The sequence below is a fragment of the Cebus imitator genome, unplaced genomic scaffold (genome assembly GCF_001604975.1).
Source record: "Cebus imitator isolate Cc_AM_T3 unplaced genomic scaffold, Cebus_imitator-1.0 Scaffold215, whole genome shotgun sequence".
Classification (NCBI taxonomy): Eukaryota; Metazoa; Chordata; class Mammalia; order Primates; family Cebidae; genus Cebus; species Cebus imitator.
The window spans coordinates 771,352-793,940 of record NW_016107530.1 but is presented as its reverse complement, the minus strand read 5'-3'; the positions used below and the strand labels follow the sequence as shown (position 1 = coordinate 793,940).

At 50.8% G+C, this 22,589-nt stretch overlaps 1 protein-coding gene across 4 annotated transcripts in view; it reads left to right on the top strand.

The window, feature by feature from the left end:
• The window catches only part of CDH23 (cadherin related 23), a 420,778-nt gene that overhangs the window by 145,804 nt on the left and 252,385 nt on the right, over positions 1 to 22,589 (top strand). The gene's annotated exons all lie outside the window — the stretch shown is intronic.

The window sequence follows — 22,589 nt, the reverse complement described above, 5'->3', positions numbered from 1 at the left end:
CTCCAGGCTACCACACTTCAGCTCTCCCCATCCCTCCCCCTTGGAGGGGCACAGGCCAAGCGGGTTCTTTGAGGCTGCCCAACGTTGCTGAGCAGCAAGCCCCTTTCCAGGACTACTGGGTGTGGGGGCTTTTGTGAGCCTGGGGGCTTTAGTGGGCCCCTAGCTTTGAAGTGGGGACCATCATGAAGAAAGGGAATTGGATGGCAGTGCCCTTGCCCTTGTGGAATGATGCCTGTCCAGAGCCCAAGTTTGCAGTGTGCTCTAAGGTCATTGTAAGGCAGGCTAGCAAGTCCAGAACCTCTCACAACAGCCTGGATGCACAGACTTATGAGGCCTGTTCCTCCGGGACCCCATTCAGCAGGTGGGGGTACCAAGGCCCTGAGAGCTGAGCGCCTGGCCCCAGGAGTACAGGGAGTTGGGTGGGGACCCAAGTCTCTGACTTCTAGAGCAGGCCTCTCACTTCTTCAGCCCAGTATGGTCCAGAACTTGTAACCCTCATTCTCAGGCCCATTGCCCACGAGGTCCTTCGTTATCCAGAGAGCACTGGAAGAGACCTTGCTGTAGTAGACTTGAGGATGGGGACAGCTCCCCTCCTCTGCTTACCCTCACTGTCAAAGCACCCACAGATCAGATGTATGTTGGCAATGACCTCTCCAGGGTCTGGCCCACAGTGTGTTTATTGGGGTCCACATGCAGTCAATGCTGTCCACGCTGGTTCAATACATGCCAGGTGATTTCCTGTTCACCCAGTTCTGCATAGATGATTCTGGTTATAACAGTGCAAGCAAAGAGGGAGGAAGTCAATCATTTTTTTTTCATCAGAATCTGAGTTTTACCACAAATCCTCATGCTTCTCCTGGCCACTCTGGCAAGGGAAAAGGTTCTTTCCACTTGACAGATGGGAAAGGAGAGGCCCAGATGGGTACTGTGATTACCTTCAGGCTTGATATAGTTCAGGGGCCAGCGTGGAGCTGAACCTCCTAGCACCCTCTTATCAGCCATCCTGCTCCACAGGGGAGCGGTGTCGAGGGTCCCAGGACTTCCGGGACCTGTTGCTTCACAGTGACTCGGTTCCCCCAAGGCTGCTAAGTACTGTAGAGCAGAAGGAAGAGCAGCCTATGGGTCCTTGGGTCTCTTTCAGGGTGCCCCAATTTGTAAAACAAATCCTGAGAAGGTGGGAAAAAAAAGATGGAAAAAAGCAAATTGGAGGTGAGTGGGTGTATTTTCTGTCCCTTCAACCATCAGCTGCTTTAAAGGGCCAGCCTCGTCCTCATGGGGCAGGATAGGATGAGGAGGCTGGCCTGAGCTTTTAATCAGAGTTACGTTAGATGAAGCTTTTATTATTCACCTGGCTTTGTTATAGCTCTTTCCTGAGGTTGGAAGTTAATTTTCCTGGTTTTTACAGAACTCTGGTCTGCTTGGCTGCCACAGACACAGGAGAGGTGGACTTGAGTAGAGGAAAAAGGGAGGTGGGGGTAGAAATCAAATCGAATAAACACTCCTCATCCGGTGGACCGAGCGAGTGGACGGAAAACAACTTTAATAACAGGGGAAGGTTCCAGAGGTGGAAGCAGGCTGGTGAAATCAGGCCTAATCAGCTCTAGCAGAAGGGGTTCCAATCACCCCCAGCCTCACGGTGGGAGGGCAGAGTGGAGGAAGCTGGTGATGGGAGCAGGCTGGGGGCTGGACGGCTACAGGCAATCAGGAGCCCTGCACAGAGCCTGCCCCGCGCCCGCTCCCACCCTCTGTCTTGTGTTCCTGCCGCAGGAGTGGGAATACTGCCAGAGGGTTAACTGGTTAGTGACCGGAACAGAAAAGAGGAAGGGCGTACCCACACCAGGCCTGGGGCCACAGGCACGTTGATCTGGGATGCACTGCACACCCCAAATGCCTCCGATAGTCAGGCATGAAGTAGAAGCCACCAGTGCCATGGACAAGACCCACGAGGCAAAGAACTTTGGCCACAGCTATCTGGGGGAAGAAGATAGTGCTCCGTTTTCTAACTCTCCCCACCTTCAAAGGGAGTCAGATCATTTTCAGTTGACTTCTCAGCCAGTCTGGAGCCCATCAAATGATGTTCCGATTTCTTGACATATAGAGTCATTTTATGGCTAGATTTAGAAGTGGGAGGTGGTCCATGGCGGGGTCTTGTGTCTGTGACCGGTGCAGTGTGTGCCCTGGGGTCACCCTGGGGACAGGGTAAGTCCCCCACCCCAACTGCTGGTGACGGCAACGGGAGGGGAAAGCCATGTTCACCCTATAAGTTACCGCTGAAGGAGGGATTCACATCCACTGAACAGCTATTAGCCCAGACGCACCAGATGCAATAGCTTGAAAGAGACAGCAGTGCTCTCCCTGGCCTTTCCTGGCGGTTGATCATTTAATCTCTTTCGTTCCTGCTACAAGGGGGAAAGAGGGCTGCAGAGGGGAGAGGCGGGGCTGAGACAGGCACTGTGCTCTCAGGCCGCAGCAGGGGCGGGGGATGACGGAGCGGGCCATCCCTCCCGGAGAGGTCAGTCACCTTCGGAGAAGCCCACTCGGCCGTTCTCATCCACCATGCGCTTCATTAAAAGTGAGACGGTTTGCACCTTCAGCTTTCTCGCACTGTCTTCAGGTTGTCATCATCAATGAGCTTGTCCTGTGTCTCCTGCAGGGGCTGATTTCTGTTTGCTCCTCAGGGAGATCCAGTGCTCATCCCCAAAGAGTCCTTTCCACTTGTAGTGAGTCCAATAAGCTTTAGATGCCACATACTGTCTTCTTGTTTGTTATCATTCATTTATTCATTCAAGAAACAGTTCTTCAGGGCCTACTGTGTGTTAAGCACTATTCCCAGAGCTGGGACTCAGCCAGACAAAACTGATGCAGTCCCTGCTATTGGCAGCTTTCATCTAGTGGGGGAGACAAAAGAACCAACGTACACATCTATGTCTGCTGGTGAGAAGGGCCACAAAGAAGAATAAAGCAGGCAAGTGGCTGGGGCCGGCTTTGTGGTCAGGAGGGTGTCTCTGAGGACATGTGAGCAGAGACCTTGAGGAAATGAAGCACATATTATCTTAGGGGAGGTGACTCTCCACGTAGAGGACAGACTAACTGCAGAGACCACTCTCCCCACCCCTCGGGGAGTGACAGGCAATGCCAGGAGGGCATCTCTGGTGGTACAGACACCTGAGGGAAGTACCAGGGCCAAACAGAAGTAAGGTCGAAAGCAGAGAGTTTTGGAGTTTTATGTAACCCAGCTGCCCAAGTTTGCCTGTCCAAGGATTTCTGGTCCTGCAGCTTCACTTTCCCTCTGATCTGATGGCCACAGCATTCTCAGACCCAGGACGGGGAGATCGCAGTTTTCCAGTTCGTGTCCCCTCTCGGTGTTCCGTCTCAAAGCCCCACCGCCTCTCACTGCTGGCCATGCCCCTTCTCCATGTTTATTTCAGCAACCATAACTCAGGCCGAAGCATCTTCCTCTCTACCTTTAGAGCTTGTGGAGACACTCGTAAAAGAAACAGAGGCATTTGCTCAGGTAGAAAAATGGATTTTGAGTGGCTGCTATGTACCAGGCAGTGGTATGATGATATGGGAGCTGCTGTGGTGAGCAAGGCAGTTGTGGAGTTTAAATGCAACACAAGCAATTCTAAGGTGATGTAATAAATGCTGTAATGGAGGCAGAGCAGAATGCGGACTCTGGGAGCCCACAGAAGGGGCACCCAACCCAGGTTCAGGGCATTAGTGAGGGCTTTCCAGAGGGGGTGATAAACAGCTTGGGATGGAAACATGCATAGGAGTTGAGCTGCGTGTCCACTGCACCTGGAACACTGAACATGCCTGATGTATAGTAGGAACACGGTCATTATTTGTGGGATGAATGAATGGGGAAGAATGTTCCAGGCAGACAGAACAGCATGAGCAAAGGTCCACAGGTACCAGATTCAGGCAGTGGAGGAGCTGGGAGCTAGGACTCAGGTGCAACACCCTTCCCGTCACACCTCCTGACATGGAGACAGACACTCTGCTCCACAGATGCCTTCAGACTCTCTTGGTGCCTGTCAGTGTGCCTCCACCTCCCAGCAGGGCCCACGACATAGCGCTCGGTAAATATTTGTTGAATGAATGAGAGGGAGAAGCTTCAGAGCTGATATTTCCCAACCATCTCACTAAATAGGCAGATGAGGGGCAGGTCAAGAGACGGGCGGCCGGGGTGTTATTCATTCAACAGCGATTTTTTTTTCAGTACCCACTTAATGTAGGGCGCCAGACCAGTCCCTGGGGACACGATGGAGAGCAGACGTGGGCATGGATCTGTCCTCTAGGAGCTGACCCTCTAGTGGGGAGTCAGATGGCAACCAGAGAGTCACTTAATGTCAATGAGATTGGAGCCCCAGGGAATAGCCAGGCAACTCTGAGCAAGTATAGCCAAGGACCGGACCCAGACCAGAGGTGAGAGAAGCCTCTGGAGGAAACAGACCTGGTTGAGATGTGAATAGGCAAGAGTTGGGGATGAAAATGAGGAAAGGATTCTAGTGGATGGATAGCGCAGGCAGCAGCTGGAAGCAGCGCCGCTCCAAGTTCATCTAAGGAATTGCAAGGCCAGAGGGCTGGAGGGAGGCGAGGAGGAGTCAGTGAAGCCGAGAGAAGGGAACCAGCAGGCCAGGCCACACAGGCGTGGAAGGCCTTCTGTGGTGTTTATCTGGAGGTCAGCAGGAAGCCACTGTGAAGTTACTGGAGGGCTGGGATGGGGTCGTGGCAACACGCCCAGATATGTATTTTAGGGCATTCACAGCGCCCCTGGGGAGTCCACATCACAGGGCCAGAGACACTGTGGAACCTAGTGAGCCCGTCCCAACACGGATGGTGGTGGGTAGGAGGGACAGGAGCAGACTCCTACTGGCGAGGAAATTTCAAGGAAGAGTCTGGTTTCTGGCTCAGTGGTGGGTGCAGAGGGAATGTACTGCCACTCATGGAGCTAGGACACGGTTTCCAGAGTTTGTTCTTAGGCATGCTGAATCTGTCCCATCTTTGAGACTCCTGTGGAGGTATCAAGTAGACAGTGGCTTGTTTGGGACCCAGAGTGGCCTCCATGGAGATGGGGGTCTCTCAGCTGCTGTTGCCAGGGCTAAGGAGCCGCTTGGCCTGCTTGAGTCCAGCTGGAGACAGGAGCTGGAAGAGAGGCCCCGTCGGGTAGGGTCAGTCAGAGGCTGGCCTCTGCTCCTCCAGCCTGCCTAGAGCCTGTCAGCTGCATGTGACGGAGTGCATTTCTCTGCACCGGAATAGATTTGGGCTCAGCAGTTGGCTCTAAGTGCTTTTTGCCCTGACATTCAGAAATGAGCACTGGGGCAGCAGGAGGGCTGGGATGGGGGAGGGAGCCCAGGGGACAGGGCCACAGCCTGCAGGGGCCTGCTGCGCGCCTGAATAAATACATGTTTGCCACATCACACACTGTCATGCATGGTGGAGGCAGAGAGGGGAGAGTGTCTTTGTGTATGTGTGTGCGTCATGGAAGGGGTGATGGTATATGGGCTTGAGCTCCTCATCTCGTGGCCTCAGAGGACAGGACTATCTCAAGGTCCAGCTGGGATGCACAGAGCCTGACAGCTGCTTCCATCAAGTATGTATTCTTTGCCTTTATGTAGATCTTGGTCAGAGGCACCAGCTTTCCTCCCAGTGGAAGGGCCCAGGAGATGGGGAAAGCAGCGTCAGAGGTGGGCTGGGAAGAGGTGATATAGAGCTTCAATGTGGGGAACCAGGAGGAAAATGCAGCCCCATGTGCTTGTGCAGCTGCCCTTCAGATCTCTAGGTGTGTGTTGCCAAACGTGGCCAAGGGGGGCACTGTGTACACACAGAGACAGAGGGAAGAAGGAAGTAATACAGTCCTCAGGGTAGTACTTAGTGGGTGTCATTTTATCTTTCAGGGGAACAACTTTGGTATAATAAAGACTTGGTTTAAGATCAGTATTGAGCTGCCCCTCTTATTAGACTGCAAAGCCTGTCCCCATGAAGAAGCCACTGCCTTTGCCATACTTAGGGAAAGCCTTCCAGAGAGTTTTCGAAAAAACAGTTCTGAGCCTGACTAGGCCTCTATCTTGGTTCAAGAGAAATGACTTCCTGCCTCCGATCACCATAATTGATAGCTCATGAGGCAGAGACAGTAAATAATTGTTCCATAAGTTTCAAGAGCAAGCGCAATTAGTACAGTTAACAATGTTAGGTGATTAATTGGTTCATTCAGCACCAGTGGGAATGAGGCAGAACATGAGCAGGGGAGGGGCCAGAGCCCCTGGACACCCAGATGTGGCTATGGCCCACTGCTGATCAGCTAGGATCTGGCCCCTGAAACAGCAGCCAATAGCCAAAAGGCATTCACCTCCAAGAGCTGGGGCTCCTTGGGCCAGGGCAGAGGGCAGGTCATTGGGCAGGGTCCACAAGTTGGTCCCGTTAGTAGACATTCAGGACTGGAAAGAACTGAATTTGGCATCCATATTGTTTTACCTGTTAGCCAAAGGTCAGAAAGCTGTTGTAAATGAATAAGAGTGACCCATTAGCCCATGTAGGAGGGAAGGGGCATGGATTCATAGAGTCCCCGGGTTGGAGGGACTCCAGAGAGGTCATTTACTAGATCTCTTGACCACTGAGCTGAACTGCCCTGGGGCACCCCTGTCAGAGGAGACTGGGCTCTATTTTAAGGTCCTGCAGGGAAAGATGCTCTAAACAGGGGTAACAAGCTGCATTCAAATTATACTGCCAACTCTAGTCCTTCCGTGGAAGCTGCTTATTAGCACGTTGGGCAGAGAATCCCAAGACTGAGTCTGGGAAGAGCACTGTGGTTGACTGGCACTGCCTCCCCTGAGTGCAGAACGGAGGAGAGGCAGCCTGCGCACCAACCATTTTCAGATCTAACGTCCACCTGGGTCACTTGGGCAGGTTTGACACTCTCCTCCAGGGTGGTTTCTTGCGGCCTCATTTATTGCCCCAGAGAAGCAGAAATGGTCTTGACTGCAACTTCAAGGCACTGGAGGGTGTGAGAGGTGATCAGGAAGGCAGCTGCAGACCCAGCTTGTGGGGTAGGGTTGAGGGGGTTCTTCTCTTGCCCTTGTGGAACTACAATATGAAGCACAGAGCAGTGGTGCAGAGTTGGGGCCAGCCTGCTGGGTTTATCCAGCTATTCCTGCCTCTACCAGGATATTAACAGGCATTCCGCAGATGGTAACTTCTCTTTGGAGACAGTGTATTGGGAGCTTTGGATTAAGGCAGAACTGAGTCCCAAGCCTGGACCCTCCTCTTAGGAGCTATGAATAAGGCCTTGAACTCTCTAAACCTGGTTCCCCTCCTTTACAACAGTGATGAAGCATCAGGGACTGCTGTGAGGGCTGAAGAGCTGAAAGTATGTAAAACTTCTGGCACAGTGTTACCCATGGGACATACAAATTCTCCCCCAAGATTTTCTGAGGTTTAGGGTGAAACATTAAGACCAGACTGACTATTCCAGCCACTGGGGAGGCTGAGGAGGGGGCGTCACTTGAGGCCAGGAGTTCGAGACCAGTCTAGGCAACATATCAAGAGTCCATCTCTATAAAATTAAAATAAACATAAGTTAGCTGGGTGTAGTAGTGCACACCTATGGTCCCAGCTACTGGGGAGACTGACACATGGGAGGATTACTTGAGCCCAGGAATTTCGGGCTGCAGTAAGCTGTGATCATGCCACTGCACTCTAGCCCGGGCAACAGGAATGAGACCCTGTCTCAAAAAAAAAAAAAAAAAAAAAAAAAAAAAAAAAAAAAGGCAAGTCTGGCTGTGGGAAACCTGTTGAGAATAAACAACTGCTTCAGGCCTAAGTCCACCCCAAGGCTCCGGTGCAGTTACTCCTTTCCCCACCGACCCATCCTCAAGGCCAGAGAGTGTATACCAGACATGCTGGATGGCAGGGATCGGGGCAGCCTCAATTATGCTGCTGACACGGGACTTGCTGAGCCTAGGGGAAGGCTCTGGGAAGAGCAAGAGAAGTGCCCTGGGGTGGGTGGAGGAGGAAAGAAAAGCAGATATAGAAATGTGTGGAAGATGCTTCCTCCTCTATCACCAGAGCCAGCCCCCACCGCCCGCCTCCCCCAGCCAAAAGGCAGGGCTCACTCACAGCAGAAAACATATACACATATTTGCAAGCTACGGTACAAACGAGCAGCAAACCTAATGATTCGTGATTATTATTTGAAGGGTCCCACTGTTACAGATTTATTTGTCATTTCTTGTAATAACACCGATGGTAATGAATTCATTTGTATTAATGTGAGTGTCACGAGGACTTCTGTCGAAATTCTGCATTAATTAATGTACCATTAAAACAAAGTGTCGCCCAATTAATATCAAACAGAGGTAAGGCTGCCAGGGTCCTCTTCATCTGGGTTTCATTTGTAATTCATGGTGTTAGCACCCCGCCTAATGAAAGTCATTTGCGATTCCTACCCCTGGTCTCTCTCCCACTTCCTGGGGGTAGGTCAGGCTGCCCTAGGAGCTGTTGAGCCCTTCCCTGGACACCCTGGAGCCGGGAGGAGGAGGGAGGGGTGGGACTCTGTTTCTAGGTGGAAATCGGGTCTCTGCATTCTTCATTCCAGAAGGGGCTTGGAAGGCCCTTGTAACTTCCTGATGGGTTGGTTATCCACACCAGTTACCCACAAGGTGCCTTCCCTAGGTTCTGGTAGGAAAGTGAAGGCTAGTTTGTTTCTTGGTGAAGCCTCATCTTAACAGAAGAGGCCATGGCCGTCCTAAGGAAACCCTTCCAGCAGGGTGCACTCAGGATTCTGGTTTCCCTCTTCTCTTGGGGTCAGCCTGGTGGTCTTTTCACGGTCTTCGTGTGCCATGAGAAGACCACCAGACCGACCCCCAAAGACCCTCAGGACCTCTAACTGTCTCTGAAGCCAGCAGTGGAGCCCCATGGGCCTTGGTCTCCAAGACACAGTAGACCAAGGAATTGGACCCCCTTCCCTGTTCCTCCCACAACTCCTGCAGCGGGGCTTCCACCTCCCCCAGCAGGGACAGAGGCACCATCACCTAGCCTTTAGAGCTCACAGGACCCCATCCTGGTACAGCTCCTAGAGACAACATAGCTGGGCACCCTCCCCTCTCAGGGAATGCTCCTCGAGTGAGTGGATCTCCCTGGGCTCCCCCGACCCAAGTATAAGAACTTGAAGCTGACACTGGTAATAATCAAGTTTCCCACAGTGATGGTGACTGCTACCGCTATGACTTTGGGCCAGGCCTCAGGCTGAGTGTTTCAGAATCACTACTCCTAGGCCCACAGATGCAGGAGGAAGGTGTTTTTGCCCCCATTTTACAGATGAGGCTCAGAGAGCTTCAGTACTTGCCCTGGGCCCCACAGAGGTGGAAGACAGGAACAAGACAGGTGTCTGGGGTGACCACATTGATGTCTCTGTGCCCTCCTGTCCTTTCCGGCTAATGGTCTACTTGAGAGCTGGAGGGACAGCGCCTCAGGGCCCCAGGCCTCTGGCATCCTGGCGCATGGTGCCCTTGACTCTCCTCAGAAAGTCCTTCATTTGCTGGTTGCCCACATGCAGGGACTGTGCCCCACAGTCCTGGCACATGGCAAGTGCCCACAGCTGGCCATGGGACATTTTAACCTGTGCTTCGTCTGTATGAGAGTATCACGGATCTCACTGGAGAGAGGCTCTGAAAATCACAGGAAAGAGAAGGAGAAATGCTTTTACTGATTTTCGCTTCAGAACACACTGCCTTTCTATATTCTGAGAACGGTCCCAGAGCAGAGGGCCTGGCTTTGAAGCAGCAGCGCCTTAGATTTGAGGGAGGACTCACAACTGAGCAGGACCGGAGTGCGGCATGTTGTGGTTCTGCCCCCTCATTGGGTGGACAAGGACCTGAAGGCCAAAAAGCTTTGATTCTTGTCCAGGATCACACAGGGGACTCTGGTCCTGGGTCTTCTATCCCCCATCCAGGGCTCTTTCTTCCACATCATGCTGTTTCCCTTGAGGTTAAGGATGCTGTGTGTTTGGGAAGCCACCTTGCTTCCATGTTAGGACAAGGTAGGGGACGCCGGGAAGTCAGCACCCACATGGGCAGCTGCAGTCAGAACTCTACCCCAGGGATCATCTGTGTGGCCACCATCCAGTCCCCCCACTCCCAGCCTCAGCTTTCCCATCTGTAAGACAGGGCTCCTGGGCTAGGGCACTGCTTTCCCACCTTGGCTGTACATGAGAACATGATGGGAATTTAAAACATACAGAGGCGAGCACTGGGCCCCAGCACTGGTATTTTTTAAAAGCTCCCCAGGTAATTCTAATATGCAGCCAGGGGTGTGAGCCACCGGAATAGACAGTGCAATGGGATCATTTGATCTTTCTTCACCGATAGAAGCTTAAGGCATTCCTCCAAGGGCCCCAGAGCCCAGTGACTTTCTGCAACTGCCCTCTCCCTGCCTGGGTCCAGTGCCCCCCAGTCTTCCCACACCCCCCAGCCCTCACCACCCCTCAGCTCCCCTGCAGCCAGGTGTAAGCCTTCCCAAGCTCTGTCCACCCTTAAGCCCCAGGGCACCAAGTGACAGGTTCCACTTATCACATCACACCACCTGAAGAGCCGGCAGCAGTAGCCTCGGGATTGGAGAGGCAGAAAGCACACCAGGCCTACCCCACTACACTTGTGTCTGCCCAGGCCTCTGCTGCCCCTTCACCCACCCCTTCAGAATGCATGCCCACCCGGGCTGGGGACAGAGGGACGGGGAGGAGAGACAGCAGGAGAGGCTGCATTGCTGGCGCTGCCTTCTCATTCACAATCCATTTGTTAAGCACAGCCTCCCATAGATGCAAGGCCCGCCCCAAGGAGATTTGCATATTCATTTTGTTTAACATGATTCATCATCATGAAAGGGAATGAATTTGGGGGCTGGGAGATGGAGCCCCATTTGTGAGCAATAGATCTGGGTACCAAGAGCCCAGGGCAGTGTTAGAGGCTTTTGCACACCCAGCGTGGTCCCTTTTGGATGAAGGTGGGGGACATGTGATCCCCAGAGGGTTCCCTGGGAGTTTTATCTCTGTTGAGGGCAGAACAGGGACCTCAGCTTCCAGAACCTTCCCCTCCCCTTCCAGACCTTCTTCCCACCTTAAGTAACATCTGCAAAGCACTTTACAGGTTACTGGCCCTTGTCTATACACATTCCACCTTAACCCTTATACAGCTCCACAAGGTAACAGCATTACGATAGAGCCAAAGATTTATTGAGCACATATTATGCATTGAGCGCTTTACACACCTTGTCTCCTATAAGCATCACAGTAACTCCATGAGGCAGGTTGTCTTTGTTTTGTCAAGTTTTTTTTTTTCTTTTGAGACAGGGTGTCATTCTTTGGCCCCGGCTGGAGTGCAGTGGTGCAATCACGGCTCACTGCATCCTTGATGTTCTGGGCTCAAGCGATCCTCCCACCTTAGCATCCCAAGTAGCTGGAACCACAGGTGCACATCACCACAGTGGGTGGGTGTGTGTGTGTGTGTGTGTGTGTATATATTATTATTATTTTTTTTTTTTTTTTGGTGGAGACAGGGTCTCACTCTGTTGCCCAGGCTAGTCTCCAACTCCTGGGCTCTAGCGATCCTCCAGCCTTGGCTTCCCAAAGTGCTAGTCTTTTTCTTATTTAAAAAACATTCCAGGAGACTCTGCATCTCTCAGTCACCACTTTTCAGAATCTACCAAGTCTCAAGACTACTGCATGCCTCCAGCCCCTGCAGCCCTGGGTTCAGCGACAGTGCCCTGGAACCCCGATGGCCCAGCTTCTGGACTGCAGGCTAGCATTTTACACAGGACCCTTCTTATGGCTCACATCATATCATTACCTGGATTTTTCTTTTGGAGTTTTCTGCCTTTGCAGAAGGTTGTGAGGATTTTTTTTTTTGCCTTTGATTTTTCAAAATATGTTTCCATAGTTCACTCGTTTTATCTCCATCCCAGCACTATATAGAAGATAGTATAGAGATTACTGTACCCATATTCCTGGATAGAAACACCGAGACCTCAGATGTTTGTGTTGACATTGCATAGCACAGAGAAGGAAGCCAGGAAGATTGTTATTGGAGAGGAGCTGGACTGTGACCCAGAGTTTGGGACAGCTGTTCTGGGATTTTCTTAATCAGGCCAATGTGCATGGAGAGTCGTACAGCACCACACAGATCCTTCCTGGTCTCCAGAAGCTTGTTTCCAAGTCCATCCTGGAAGGCAGGAGGGTATAAGGCGCCCAGCAGCCAATCAGACCAATAACTCCAGCCAGAGAGGAGTATGAGGGTATGACTCTAAATAGCTAAGAACTGGATTTCCCAACTCATGCCCTTATTCTTGGTTTCCTCCCATTCCATGGAGAGGAAAACAGAAACCCAGCCCACGAGGGAGGGAGTGGTACCTGGTACATGCTGCCTGGTGTTGAAAGCAGATGTCCTGGGGGCTGGGGCCAGGGTGGGCACCAGGGCTGCACCGTCATCACGGCCCTTCCTGTCCACTTTTTCTTTGCACACAGCCCTTAGCCAACTGCTTGGCAGGTGGGCCAGCTGTCCATCCCTGAGGCATTACACCCTCTCCTGCCATGTGCCCCCTCCTTCTGCTTCTGCTTGTCTGTAAGTGAGAGGGTGCAGGGGGAACCTGGAGGAGGCAAGTGCAGGGACAGCTCTGGAATGTAGTCAGTGATGGCAGGTGGCACTGGGAGATCTCCAAAGTCTACTGTCATTCATTCTCCAGGAAGGTCAGTGGGTTGGAGGCAGGGGTAAGGAAACTTGCCTTGGCGCTCCTTAGTCTCTGAAGAGGAAGGCACTGGGGCCATTTCATGCTTGGGTATCACACTTGGTCTTGAAAGTTGAGCTCCTGAGAAGAAGGGAGGGAGGCCCCAGATGTTCCTCTGTTGAGACTCCACCTAGCCCTGCATGTGCAGCATGTGTGCATGGGGTGAGGGAACAGGTGTCTTGCCCCAGACAAGATTTCTAACATGTGTGCTAGAAATCTGGGTGGAGCCAACAGCCTCTTCCCAGAAGGGAGGGAGTATCAGTCACTGGGTGGTGATGTCTGACCTCTGCTGTCTATGGGAAATATCCAAAGGAACACAGGTTGAAGAGACAGGTGCACCATGAGCACGGGCCTGGAAGAGGACCTTGCTTTGGGGCTGGCACATAGAACAGTTGGACTGAAATCAAGGGCCTCAGTAGAGCAGGAGTGAATGAGGAGTTTAAAGAGATAAGGTTTGATGAGACTATGGTGACAGTCGAGGTCTGGGAGACTTTGCCTTGGAGGTAAAAGAGGAGCAGATGATGGTGTTTGTGAGGAAAATGAGATGCTGGATCAGTGCTTTAAGGCAGGGACTTTCAGGATCCATCACAGGGGGCAGAGTTGAAAGGGAAGAGGTGGCTGGGCACGGTGGCTTATGCCTGTAATCCCAACACTTTGGGAGGCCAAGGTGGGTGGATCACCTGAGGTCAGGAGTACAAGACTAGCCTGGCCAACACAGTGAAACCCTGTCTCTACTAAAAATACAAAAATTAGTTGGGCGTGATGACGCATGCCTGTAATTCCAGCTACTGGAGAGGCTGAGGCAGAATTGCTTGAACCCAGGAGGCAGAGGTTCACACCACTGAACCTGGGTAACAGAGCAAGAATGATCTCACAGGAAAAAAAAAGGAGGAGGCCACTTGGTGGTGCAGCCATAGGGAAATACTCTTTTTAGTTTTGATATTAACTTTTATCAAAGTAATATATGTATGAATTTAAAAGTCAAATAGTATAGCTCAGCTTATAATAAAAGCAGCAGCACTCTGACTTCTGCTTCCCACCCTGAGAAAACCTCATTCAATTTCTGATATTTACTTTCTTATTTCTAAATCACATGCTTATACACTGTTTTAATTTTGAATATTGTCTATTGATTTCCACCTATGAAGGATGAGAATTTTACTTTTACACCATCCTTTACCTTATCTTTGCTATACACAAACACCCTACTCTTAAGATTCACTACACCCTACTCTTAACATACATACATCCTACATAAACACCCTTCTTTTAACATTCACTGTCCATCCTCCAAACATGATTATATCCCTCTTTGTAGCTAAAACAGCATTTAGTGTACACAGTATTATGATTATGTAAATGTTATTCACAGCTGAGCCACATAATATACTGTAATTATATTTCCTCTTATTTTCCCTAGAATTAATATTCACTTCTTTTTGTTTGTTTGTTTCTTAGTGTCCCTTAATGCTTGATTTAGGGAGCTTCTCAGCATATTAAAAGTATATTGATTTTTAAAAATTTGGCTTGCATTTTTTTTAACAACATTCTCACTGGAGTGTCCACCCTCTTGTTGCAACTTGGACCAGCTGTTGTCTGACTTGTGTGGTGTTCTGGAGGCTTGATATGGGGTCGGTGTTGGGGAGGAAAAGAGAGTCACACTGAGCAATCTGTTATCTTTCTCCTCTATTGGATCCTGTTTCATGAATGTCATATTTTCCTCTTTCTTGGTTGTACCCCCATTACAATGGAGTACACTCTTCAGTAATTTTCAGGAAAAAAAGGGTTCATGGGAATTTTTTTTTCACTTCATCTGAACAATATGTTCATGCTATGCATTTGTTTGTTGATAGTTTGGCTGGGTATAGAATTCTGCAATGGAAATAGTGTTCTTTATAATGTGAAGTTTTTTATTCCTTAGTGTTTCAGCCTATAGTGTCAGTGTTATGAACTTTGGTACCACTTTGACTCTTGATCCTTTTTATTTGGCCTTTTGTTTTCTCTCTGAAAGTCTCATGATTAAAAAAATTAATAATATTTTTGAAACTTTATGGTTTTATGCCTCAGTATGCATGTTTCTTCTGAACACATAGTGGTCTCTTTCAATCTGGAAACATGTTCTTCAGATCTGGGAGATTCTCTTATGTTACTTTTTGGATGATCCCTTCTCCTTCATTTACTCTGGGTTTTTAAATTTTATTTTATGTTAATGTATGTGTGTGTGTATGTATTTATTTAGAGAGAGTCTCATTCTGTTACCCAGGCTGGAGTGCAATTGCATGATCTTGGCTTGCTGCAACCTCTGCCTCCTGGGTTCAAGTGATTCTACTGCCTCAGCCTCCCAAGTAATTGGGATTACAGGTCCCCACCACCACACCCAGCTAATTTTTTGTATTTTTAGTAGAGACAGGGTTTCACTATGTTGGCCAGGCTGGTCTCGAACTCCTGACCTTAAGTGATCCACCTGCCTTGACCTCCCAAAGTGCTGGGATTACAGGGATGAGTCACCATGCCTGGCCTGTCCCTCCCACCTGCCCCCACTCTGGAGTTCCTATTAGTTGGAATGTTGGATATTCTGAACTGCTCCTCTAATTTTCTTACTTTTCTCCCCCATTTCATCTCTGAATTTGTTTCTACTTTTGGAAAATTTCTTTATCTTCCAACTCTTCTGTTGTGTTTTTAAATTTCTACTGGGCCTTTTTTCCTCTTGGAATCTTCTTTTTCCAAAGATGTTGTGTCTTGTCTCTCTGAGGATATTAAAGATGCTTATAGTTGTTATTCCTGTTTACCGTTTTTTCTCACTCTGTCTTTCACATTAGAGGCTTTTCTCAAATGTTTAGTGATCCTTAGTTGGCTCTTCATATATACGAGTGAGTTCACACGCAGCTGCCTGGAAGTTTGCTGTGTATGTGTGGAGCAGGGCATGGTTGGGACTGCTTGTTAGCCAGCAGGCTCCATTATGGGATGATTAGAGAAGGACCTGGCTATTCTTTCAAGGGATCTGCAGCGTGTTCATGTTCGTGTTTTCTCTTGCACCAGTTTTCATTTTTCCTGCCTGGAGTCTTTAGGAGGCCAAATGGCTAAAGAAACCTGATGAGTGATGGGATTGGTGGGGAGGTACAGATTTCCTCCTAACCTTCCTGTTTTCAGTGCCTGGTTCCACTTCCAGCCATGAGTTTAGAGCCCAACTAACTCAGACCCTCTAGAAAGTAAATCTCCCATTTTCTGCAAAAGTTGGGGCAGGGATATGGGAGTCTAACCAATCTTTTTAAGCTGTTCAGCCCCACCCCATTCCCTCACACTCAGCATCACCTGGTGTCTGGGGTTCCCGAGCTTTTCCAGCGTTCAGAGGCGCAGGTGTGAGCTTCAGCTTGCCTGTCTCCTAAAGCAGTTATAACTGGCCCATCTGTTTCCAGTTTCCAGAATTTTGTTGACGTCTCTCATCTGCTGCTATCTCCTCTCCTGTTCTCTTTGCCCTTGTGGATTTATGCATTTTTAATTCCTTTATTGTCATTTTGGTGAGAGGCTGGGACAAAAGCAGGAATAAATGGTTGTGTTCAATCTGCCATGTTTACCACAAAATCCCAATTCTTTTAAAACATTTATTGAATGCCTTCTATGCACAAGTGACGGTGCTGGGACTGAAGAGGTGGCCAGGGTAAACAACAAAGAGGAAGAGAAGGGTGAGGAGTGGGAGTCAAAAAAGTGGGGGAGGTCCAGGATGTCTGCAGCAGGTCGGGAGGGCCATTTGGTAAGCACTCTGATGAGTGTCTTCCAGGGATTCTAAAAAGCCGGTACACAGCTGGAGGCTGCAAACAGGGACTCTGAGGAGGGACTTGGAGATGGGAGGGTGCTGAATTGGCTCTGGAGGAGACCAAAACAACTGGGGAGACCAGCCTAGGCCCAGAGAGATGTCCTCGAGCCATGTCAAGGTGTGAGTGACTTAGGGCCCAGCCCACAGAGCTGGCAGCCCACCCCAGAACATACCTGGCACCTTTTAGATCAAGTACATATCACCCAAGAGAGCAGACACTGGTAGAAAGAAGAGATGTCATCAAATTGTCTCTTCCCGATTCCTCCAGACAGATGTGCTGGCGTACAGGCACACGTGGGTTTGTGCACACAGTGTGCCCCTCCCTGACCTGAGTGGGGCCCCCTGAGATATGTGTTGATGCCCTGTGGGCACTCGTCACTCCTGCTTCTCCCCCCACACGGTCCTCTGTGCACCTTGTCCTCCTGCACTCAAGTGCCTTCTTGCCCATTTGAGAAATAAACCCAGCTCGCCTCTCCCCATAGACCCCATTTCTCCTCCATCATTGCTCCCCAATAAGCTGGAATGCCACAAACCCCCATATTTGAAAGTGACATCCTCCCAAAGCATCCCAACAGGCCTCCAGAGTCACCAGTATAGAGGCACCTGCTGTAGCATCCAACAAGAACCCAAGTGCAGATGTTTCTCCTCTGCCCAGGAGCCCATGTTCAGAAAGTTCCTTGCTTCTGACTTGAATTCTTCTTGTTCCAATAGGAGCCCATTTCCTTATTCTCAGTGAAAGCGTGCAATTTTGAAATGCCCTCCTTCCCTCCGAAACCCTTTTTTGGCTAAAGCTCCCCACCAACCCTCTGTTCCCTTACCTAGAGGCCTTTTCAGCTGCGACCCTCACCCCCAGCCCTTCCAGACTGGGAAGTCCCACTTGAGGAGAGGCTCTGAGCCCACTCTCCATCCGCATCTCTGGAACCCTGAGGTCTGGGCACAGAAAGGTGACCCAACTTCGAATCCTGATTCCACTACTTAAAATCTGTGTGACCTTGGACATGTGGCTTCATTTCTCTGAGCTTCCATTTTCCCCATCTGGGAAAAGGAAGCAGGGAGTGAAGGTGTGTAAAAATGCAACTGAGGGCAGAGGATGGGAAGGGTGGAATCCTGGTAACCCCTCTCCCCTCCCCCACCCAGCCCCGGGGGGCAGCGGCTTAGCCTCTGAGCAGCACAGGAAGCTCTGTTCCCAGCTCTGATCCACTGAGGCGCCTGCACCTTGTCAGAACTCCATCTGTCAGGAATTTATTACTAATGCATTTTATAACAGGCTCTATAATAAGATATTAAAGACTGTAGCAGCATCTAGCAAGCATTCCATAAATATTAATAACACCTTTAAAGATGGCATCTATGATGGAGATTTGGCTTTTTGCCAAAGTTTGGTCACGGGTACAGCATAAATCTTACAGGAGTGAAGGGACCGGGTGCACCCCAAAGATGAGGGGCTATGACGTCCTTCTTTTCTTTCTCTCTCCTGTCTTCTTTTCCCTCACTGCTTAATTTTTGTACACCTTTTCCTCTGTTCATAACTTTTCCTCTACGTCTCTCTTTTTTTTCCCTATCTCAGTTCGTTCTTTCCTCCGCAGATTTTCTTTCCTCCCCTTTCTTTTGCAAATTCTCTTTCCTCTTCATCCCATTTTCACTCTGGCCCTCAGTCCTGCCCCTCACTGCTCTCACCCTATTTTTCTGTGTGTCCAGGTGCTCCCCCTCCTCCCTGCCCCTCCTCCCTCCCCCTTCCTTTACTGCTGTCTCCTCCGGTTCCTCCTTCCTGCCTCTCTGCCCCTCTCCCTCTGGCCTTTTCTCCCTCGCTGCACACGCTCCCTCACCCTGTTCCAGTGAGCACCCGAGCCACCTCTGGAGAGGCCTGGAGTGTAATGTAACTCACACTGCATGTGAGAAGTGAGCTATTTATCATTATTATTAACGAACAAGATCCTTTGCACGGCAGAACTTTCCCAGAGTCTATTCCCTTGTCACCCCAGGAGTAGCAAAAAGATTTATTTGTCTCTGAATTGCACAGGGTGGCCCATTTACAGCAGGTCCATCAGAAGAGATGTGGAGCTTAAATGGGAGCTGGAAGACGCAGGACCTGCCCTGCCTGCGACCTGCATGGTGCAGGTCACTTGCTGAGAGGGACAACCTGGCAGATGCAGGAATGTGGAAAGGGATAATGCCTAGACATGCTCCCCGGTCCCCTGAAGGCATGGGTGTGCATGTGGGGAGACTTCCTTTGAATGGCCCAGAAGCTGTAAGAGGGTAGGTGGGACTGGGCAGGGGGGTACCATGAAGGAAGGGAGGAGGAAAGCTGGGGTGGGGCAGAGAAGCATGTCAGGAGGCCTCCCGCAGAAGCAGAAGTCATCATGCCCCATGGGGTCATTCTTCCAAAGTCCACAACTGCTCCCTTCCAGCAAGAAGGTGGGCCCAGGGCCAGTCTCCACAATGGAGGTGTGAGGAGAAGCTGCCCTAGAGAGGACCCTGGAGAGAGCTGACCCTACCCCCAGCTGAAACGGGCCTCTAGGTGCTGCTTCCACAACTCCAGCCCATGGTTCTGTACACCCTGAGCCCCAACCCTAGTGACACCTTCCACCCGTTCTCCTTGTCCTCGAACAGCAGAGCCTGGCCTTGCCGAGCACCTCTCCTCTAGGCCTATCCTGGCTGACTGTGTCCAGCCCATGATCAAGCCTCCCTTGCCTGTCCGGCCATCTCTCCACCAGCATGCTGATAATTGCCTGCCGTCTGGATTTGCATGTTAAAAGGAGCGTCTGGGGACAGTTAAAAAGCAGAGGGAGCCGGCATTCACCCAGACCCCTTTATTCTTCTCCCCACTGTAGCCTGCAGCCTCGTGTGGCAGGCACTGTGCCCTCATTAGCAGTCCAGGAGCGGTGGCCTGGTGCTTTGTTTGCTGTGGGCGTTAAAGAGGTAGAATCCCATCAGCAGAGGGTCAGGGCGAGCCTTGGGCAGTGCCGTGGAAATGAGGAGTCTCTGCCTGTGGCTGGGCATGTTCTGTTGGCAGGAGCAAGGAGCTGAGACCTATGCAGGCCGGCATGAGCAAGTGGGGTGCCCACAGAAAGGACGGCCTAGGCAGGTCACAGCACCGCAGCCACAGACAGGAGACAAAGTCAGCGGGGCCTGGGACGGCCAGGGCGGGAGGCTCTCGGAGGCCCTCATCACCATTTTCTCTCCTGCACTGTGCTCTGCTCCCCTTGCTGCAGGTGGGCTTCCTCTGACTGCCCGTGGCATCTCTGCCACCCTGTAACTGTGGCTTGTGTGTGGCTTTCAGCCTGTCCTGGTGCCCAAGCCAGCCGGATAACAAAGATCATTCTTTTCAGATTCTCAGAGAAAACTTATTTAATTTCTCAGGCCCTATCTGATTGATGTGTCCTGGGTCTGAAGCCACTTGGAACAAACATGAGTGCCTAGACCCATCACCTAGAGCAGAGCTGTGGTCATAGGGAGCAGCTGTTCTTGGAGGGAAGGGGGGCGGGGAGGCAGCGGCTGGCATCTCTTTGGTGGGGTAAAGAGAGCACTTTGTATGATTCAAGTCGCCCGATTTCCACTCACAGTCTCTGCCACCTGCGAAACCTGGAGCAAGGCACGTCCCCTCTCTGGGCTCATTTTCACATCTGTAGCCTACCCTAGGAAATGGGGAGGCCGGACTAGATGACCCCACGGATCCTTCCAGCTCCTGCCTTCCAGCCATCCCAGGGTGGTGTATGGTCAGGACTGGCTTCCTGGCTTAGGAGCTTCCAAGGCCTCCCAGTGCCCCTCTCACCCCTGCCTTAGATCCCTCCCCTCACAGGCTCTCAAACCCATTTGGGAGGGGCTCCTGGGGCTCTTCCATCCTCTTCCTGTCTTCGGCAGCCAGGATCCAATCAGAGATGTTCTCTTTCTGAACTGTAAGGTACCCATTTGTCCCAAGTTCATGGTGAAGAAATACATCAACTGTTTATGCTATTTCTAGTACTTCCCCCTTTCCATGGGGCTCATCTCACCCTGCCTGTAATGGTATTTTATTACTATAGTAATAAATACAATTACCATTTATCGAGTATTGCTCAATATTGCCATGTGTCTGGCCCAGGGAGACTCTTTTTTTCACACCTTATCTCATATAATTCTTTCTCATAACAACCCTAGGGAGTAGGAACTACTAACAGCTCCATTTTACAGATGAGGAAACTGAGGCCAAAAAGAGTTTTAATAGCATGTGTCTGAGCTTTCCCAGAGGAAAGGCCCAGACTCAAAGTGAGGGAGTCTAACTCAGAATTCATGCTCTAAGCCACCAAGTGTGGCTCCTGGTAGCCTACTTGGAAACCCAGATGCACCTGGCCCACAAAGCAAATCTGCTTGCATTGAGTCTGCAGACCTGTGTGCATGTCTGTGCATTTCCAAGGAACAGCAGCTGGGTGCTCGGAGAAGCCCCACTTGTATGTGCTGATGAGCGCCCCCATCTACTTCCCTGATAGAGCATGGTGCCCAGGACCTGAAATGCATGAAGTCAGCATTCTTTTCTCTCCAATAGTTTGTCCCTTCCAAGTATATGAATGGCTCTTTGCCAAGCCCATGTAAAACCTTCTCTGAGTTATGCAGAAATTAAATGGGTTTTCACCACAGGGCATGAAACATAATCCAAGAAGGTCAGACTGGAAACCATCACTTCTTTTTCCCCTTCTCCACCGTTTCCTGAATCTTGCTCTTAAATCCTCTGATCAGATGCAGAAAGATCAGAGAGCCTTCCCTGCAGGACCATGCGGTATGGAAAGTCAAATGTCCTCGCCTCCCTGAGGCAGGGAGCTGGAGAGCTGACGTCTCGCGGGAGCCGTTCCTCTCCTCTGGGTGCCGGCTTCTTGCAGGGTGTGTTGAGTAGACTGGCCAAGTGCTCTGAAGTGCGGGCCGGCAACCACACAGGGGCTGGCAGCTCTGAAATCAGAATGTGGCCACCACTTCTTGTGACAGGAACCATGGGCCCCCATGAAGTGTTTCATTCTGGATTCATGGAGCTGGCTTTGGCACTTATGTGTGATCTACAGAGAGAAAGAGGGCAGGATCAAGAACTGTGGGTTAGCTGAGAGCCTCAGAAAGATCTCTGCAAGGCCAGTGTCACCCAGGAGGGCATGTCGGGGTAAGGCTGGCTTCACTGAGCTCAGCACCAGGGAACCTGGGTGTCCAGGGCTTTGTATGTGGTGAATCAGGGCATGTATTTTCAGGGTACCTGTATCCACCAGGGTCCCAGCAGGAAAGAGTTAATTTCAGGTAGTTTCAATAAAGGCATTTCCATGAGGAGACTAGTCACAGAGGAGTGGGCGGGGTGGGGGTAGAAATAAGGGATGCTAAGGCACCGAGGGCTTAGCAACAGGGCCAAGTTCTCACTACCCTCTGGGCTGAAGGGAGAAGGAGAGGAAAATGGTGTTCCCAGAGCCCACTGAGAGTTGGGGCTGGGGAGGAGAGCCTGCTGGGCTGAAACTAGAGGGGGTGGAGAAGTAAGACCCCAAACTCCTTCTCTTGCTCTGGGAGCTCCTCCCGGAACTTCCCATTGGCAGAAGCTAACTAGAAGCCAGCCAGCAAGAGAGCCTGGAGATGCACTCCATGGGGCCTGGGGGTTGAGGAAAGGCAGCCGTGGGCGGATCATGGGGCAAGAGGAGTGGGTAGACAGGGAGTGCGCTGGACGGTACCGTGAATATCAGTGCTTCTTGACACCTGCCTGCCCCACCGTTGAAGGTCCCTTGTCTGTGCCCCTCCAAGTTTCCAGAAATTAAAATCGCACCTCCCGTCTTCTGAGCACTTATGTGCTGGAATGTTTACACTCACGAGCTTAAGTATTCTTCACACTAACTCTATGCAATATGATTAGCTTCAGTGCACAGAGAAGGGATTAAGGATCAGAGATATTATGTAATTAACCCAAAGACACACAGCGAGGCTGGGATTCCAACAAATGGTCTGTCCATCCCTGAAACTCTAGCATTTGTCTGCACTGCCCCCTTGCAGACTTGATTCTGCT